Source organism: Stegastes partitus, unplaced genomic scaffold (assembly GCF_000690725.1).
Source record: "Stegastes partitus isolate 25-593 unplaced genomic scaffold, Stegastes_partitus-1.0.2 Scaffold467, whole genome shotgun sequence".
NCBI classification, from domain to species: domain Eukaryota; kingdom Metazoa; phylum Chordata; class Actinopteri; family Pomacentridae; genus Stegastes; species Stegastes partitus.
The window spans coordinates 179707-185630 of NW_007578198.1; positions in this window are offsets into that span (position 1 = coordinate 179707).

Here is a 5924-nt window from a genome sequence, read left to right on the forward strand (position 1 = left end):
TCAGCCTGTAAAGTCGGAGAAAATAGACTGTAAATGAGTTTATTAAGTATCGGAGAAGTCTAAATTTGTACCTTTTGATGGTGCTCTATGAAAAAGTCAGCGGATTACCAGAGGTACTCCACTTAATCCCTGGAACATGAACACGTGTGGGAAAACTGTGTGGAAATCCAGCCAAAGGATTGTTGAGACATTTCACTCAAAACCACAAAAGCAGAGCTGCTTCATAGTGGCATTAGAGGAAAGGTCAGGAGGACACCAACATCACTGGGTTTCATCATCTGGGAAACTTTCTCCGTACAATATTTTGAGCAAATCATCCAGAAGTTGTTGATTCATTTCAGTCTGGATCGTTTTCTCAGCACATTACTGAGATCTGCTAGATGGCAGTTTAGTTGCTCATTTTAGGAAAGTAAAAGTATGTGTAATTCATTTCCTCTATTAAACAGAACAAGTGCCAACGTTTTGCCACCAGAGACTCCAGTCACTGATTAAACCCCTTTTAATTCATCTACATAGAAGTTTTTTTTCATGAAAGTGATCTCTTCCTTCTTACAGTAGATAAAATATAACTTTGTACTGTTGCTTCTTTCCATGATGTGCAAATCTATGAAGCCCCCACCTCTCTCTCCATTCACCCCTGCACCACTCCCTGCAGCTCAAGCACACCAGCTCACCTTTCACTCTGCTCAAACACTGTAAAATGACTTGACGCTATCCAATGAAAAGTTGTAAAACTGGGGTAATTCAGCCCAACATGTTTCCCTGTAAGCTGATTCCGTAGAAGAATAATGATGTTTTCTAAGACCAACTTTATATAAAGACTGTCCAGGTTTGAAAAAAATAAAATAAAAAAAAAGAGGAAAATACTTAAAACTTGTTTTTAAAAAGGTGTGTTTGTACAATAATCAAGACTCAGCGTATTTTCTCCAGAAACTGTTGTGAATCATCCTCCCTCTGCTTTCGGGATCAGTCTCCCATGACTCATAGTCTATCGGATGAACCCGACTCCCTTCAGTTACTACTTCAACATCACATCACACACCCTTTCTCTCCCCCACTGTCTGTTCTGGATTAAACAAACACACATGCACGCCGTGTAAGGAACACGCACTCCAACACATGCTCAAGTGCAACCTCTGTTATTCAAATGTGAACATAAAGACTGATATGTTTAATTCAAGCGGCAACGCTGAAACGTAATAAAAGTCTCACTGCTGCAGACCTTTAAGGAACACTTGTCCTCGGCCACAAAGATTCATTGGCTGCAGAGATGCATTGAAGCAGCGACTTTGAACTGTGCACGGCTGAAACTGGGCCTCTCTCTCCATTATGTGTCGGCTCACACTGTTGAGAAAAGGACAAAAGTTCTGGCCACGAGCCCTGGTGGTCACTGTGTGTGTGTGTGTGTGTGTGTGTGTGTGTGTGTGTGTGTGTGTGTGTGTGTGTGCCAGCTGGTTACATCTGGTTTAAGAGGCCACAGAGGGAGGCTGCTTTCTCCCACCTCTCAATATCAGTTACTAATCCCTGTTTCCCAGAAGTGTGTTTTTGTGTGTGTGTGTGTCTGTGTGTGTGAGAGAGAGACAGAGAGAGACATATACACACACACATTTCAAAATTTTAAGATAATGAAAATCTTAATCACTGTGTCATTAAATTAAACTTGATCAGCTCAGATCAATGTCAAGGCAACAGCTGCTCCATCCTCCTCTGTCTCCTCTTTTGCTTCAAGTAATACAAACTAACCTCTCCTTCTTATTCCAGCAGCGTTTGAGCATTTATTCTCAACATGTGCGGTGCCAGTGTGTTGCAACGAGTCCCAAAAGTTTTGACCTTGGTTGTCACTTCCAGAACATTTCACATGCCATTTGATTACTTCTGGTCTTTACACAAAAAGTCAGTCTGGCAAAAAAAAAAAAACACATGCTTTTCCTCTCATTACCCGCCTTAGTCATTAAAACTGACTGGTCAATAGACTTTTTTCACTGTAGACGTTTTGACACGTCACGGTAGGGAAAGCGCCGGTGTAATTTATAACTTTAATGATGGCTGCATTTCATGGAGGCGAGCCACTTCCAGGTTCCTGCTACTGCGCATGAGACTGTCACGGCTCACTGGGACACTTAATTGAGCGGCGCTGTCGGTAACGTTATTAGTCACACCTGTGTTTTTCCTGCCATGTCTGCAGTGGAAACGGTCTGTAAGTGAAGACTGGAGCGGACCTCAGGTTAAACTAACAGTCAAACTTCTGATGGACGTTTTGTACAAATCTAATTTGCTGTGAATTCTGGGTAAGATAAGACTTTTTCCAAACTGTAACACTGTATCAAAACTGTCAGCTTTGTTGGCCTGCTGGAAAAAAAACCCCAGCAGATACAAAGACTTGTTTTATTGGGAAATGTAAGCATAGACCCTTGTACCAGTTTTCCCACAGTTGGACTTTCACAGCAGGAAAAGCCCAGGTGAGGCAGTTTTTGTTTAAGATAGCTTAGTGGTGTCACAGTAGGTCAAGACAGAGAGAAAGACAACAAAATACAAGGTCTGTTCGACTAACTCACCTAAATGGAATGCAGAATTTTCAGTTTTATGAATTAAAACTGTGATTTTCTTGCTATGACAAGTCAAAAAACTATACTATAATAAATCTATAGCAGAACTGAGGTGTTGTGGCTTCTTAATGTGACCACTACCTCTTCTCACTGATCAGCTGGTGTCACTGATTGTCACCACGGAAACACAAGTCAGCTGGTTTCACTGATTGTTACTGCAGGAACACAAGACAACAGATGTCACCGGCTGTTACCATGGAAACACAAGTCAGCTGGTGTCACTGATTGTTACCACGAAAAAAAAAACATAGATCAGCTGGTGTCACTGACTGTTACCATGGAAACACCAGTCAGTAGGTGTCGTTGATTGTTACCATAGATACACAAGTCAGCAGGTGTCATTTTATGTTACTACAGAAACGCAAGTCAGCTGGTGTCACTGATTGTTACCACGGAAACACAAGTGAGCAGGTGTCACCGGCTGTTGTCATGGAAACACAAGTCAGCTGGTGTCACTAATTGTTACCATAGAGACATAAGTCAGCTGGTGTCACTGATTGTTACCGTAGAGACATAAGTCAGTAGGTGTCACTGATTGTTACCATAGAGACACAAGTCAGTCGGTGACATTGATTGTAACCGCGGAGACATAAGTCAGCAGGTGTCACTTTATGTTACCATAGAAATGCAAGTCAGCTGGTGACAACAACTGTTACCATAGAAACACGTCCAAGTCCACAGGTCTTACTGATGGTGTCATCGTTAGAAATTGTTATAATAAGATATCAATTTGTCCTGGGTGACTAAGTTCCATGGCTTTAAATGAGCCACTCTTTATTTTTACTTACTATTTAATTGCTTGATTGTATGAGGCTAATCTGAGAGTAAATTTGGGTTTGATTGATTGAGAGTGATTATCAGGATACTGTAAATGAATGTGTAGTCAAAATAAATGGACTGCAGTTGTTCATGAGCATTGGGCTCATGGTTCACAGCTAAGAAAAACTAAGAAAAGAGCAGAAAGCTTATTATTTCACTGACATTCACTGATTTTTGTAAACTTACATTCAAAGCCCCTGCTCCCTATAACAAAGCCACACATGTGTTTTCACTTATTTGTACTGATTGCATCCCCTCTCTCAGGACTGTGTGAGGATGTATGGACTGAGTTTGACTGACGTCTCTCTAACGCTCCTGTTTGCTTAGTTAAACTATTGTGGCCGGACAAATTACATCTTTATCATTCTTATTGGTCGATGAAGTCCTGACTTCTGCTGATCCCCATCAGAGTTTTGCCCACCTGCAGCCTGAGCAGAGGTCGAATCAGTCAGGATGAGTGAAAACAGGTGTGGAAATGTAGGCAAAACCATAATATCCTGTATATATTGTACAAATGCTTCCTCGGTCTCTCATCAATTACTTCTGTAGGTAGTTGGAAGTCAAATATCGTGCCTGATGTTTTTACTTTCAGTTAGGTAGTGAACAACAGACTGATGGTCTGTAATTAAAAGTGTAAAGCTTTCTTTTGAATCAACTTTCCAGTAAACTGATCTGAACTTGTCGTCAAGATGTCTCGTTTTGCAAAGTCAGCTCAAGCATGTAATGATTTGAAACCACATTAAATGTAGCTGGGTGTTCACATCATCGAGTTTTGCTTCACTGGAAACTGTTTAGCATATATTCCACAGAGATGTTTGAAATATCACGTTTAGTAACTGCACAGGGATGTGGTCAGGATGTAAAAAATGTGGTGTATCTTGACCTTGACCAAGATGTACGTTGTGTTATCTGCAGCAATGTAAACGCAGCGGTCAGCTGTTGTTAGCAGTCCACAGGAGAGACGTATGTGCAGAGTGGGAGGGTGCCACGGGGGCGTAAAGCACATGTGTCCCGCTGTTTCCCAACTGTGTGAATGTCACACTCCGTGAACTCCGAACACACACGCAAACACAAACACACTGTCACACCTTGTCTCCAGGTTATTCACCATAAACAACATGAAGGCGGAGACCAAGAGGGAGAAGAGAGTTTCTGACAAGGAAACAGTGTGTGTGTTTGTATCAGAGCAGAAGCTGAAGAGGCAGAGATGAAGCACATTCAGAGAGCAGCTTCTCTGCTTCAGTGCAGATTCCTGGAGTGTGCGTCAGTCTGTTTGAATCAGTTTAGCATGCATGTGTACTCCTATTAACCGCAGTGTGAGGGGAAAAATCTGCTCACACAGCCTTCAGGTTCAGGATTTGGCCGTGACTTTTGATAACTGAATGGTAAAGATATCCATCCATCCATCCATTATCTATATGCTGCTTTATCCTCTGTGGGGTCATGGGGGGACTGAAGCATATCACAGCTGACTTAGGGCGAAGGCAGGAGACACCTCGGACAGGTCGCCAGTCCATCAGAGACAAAATCAACCAAGCACACTCACATTGACACCTATGGGGGTATTATAGGAGATGAGGCTACAATACCTGGACCCCCGAAACTGAAACAGCTAAAGGGAATTGAGCCATCACTGTATTTATTACTCACACTTGTGCTTTCCAACTGTCAAAAATGTCTTGTGTAAAAAGCTCTGTGGGCTTTTTCTTTTATTATACAGCCTTCAGCAAATGAAACAATCTCTGATGACATTAAACTAATCAGTGAGCAGGTGTTTAGTTACGGATAAAATCTGGGCAGATGATCAAAAACAACTAACACCGACGGTGTGTCAGCTAAAATAATAGTGACGAATTTCCATATTTAAGAAAAACAAGCTGAGAACTTGAAGTAAAAGCAGCTGGTTACAATCAACTCTATGAAAATACGTGTATTTACAGCAGAAAATACGGTTTAAAGGACGCGTAATGCCAACCAGCTTACGCGTCCATGTGACTCCTTTCACCAAAAACAAAACCAAGACGGTTATGGTTGGCTCCACAGTGTAATTGGAAAAACAGCTTAGTCCTACGAAACATAATTTTTTAAGAGACAGTGTTGTTGTATTATGTTGAAATTTGGCGCAAATCCTTGTGTGGCCACTTAAAGTTGACAAATGTGCAGATTTCACACAAGAAAATGGTAACCAGAGTTTGGGAAAATCAATGTAATAAACATTCAGAGGATTTCATGTCACACTGATGTTACATGTTGAACAGCTGGGAATCAAACTCCTGAGCTTTTTGCAGCAGGAGGTGTTTTATTTGTCGTAAATCTCTGAGAAGTTTTGTTTCTCTTTCTAACTGTCACTGTCACTTTCTATAAGATTTTTTACCCGTGAGCGTGTTTCTCTCTCCTCCTCCCCATCTGTCGGTCCCTCTAATGTTCTTTTCTTCACTTTCCCTGAACTGCCGTCTCTACTCTGAACACACACACACACACACACACACACACACACAC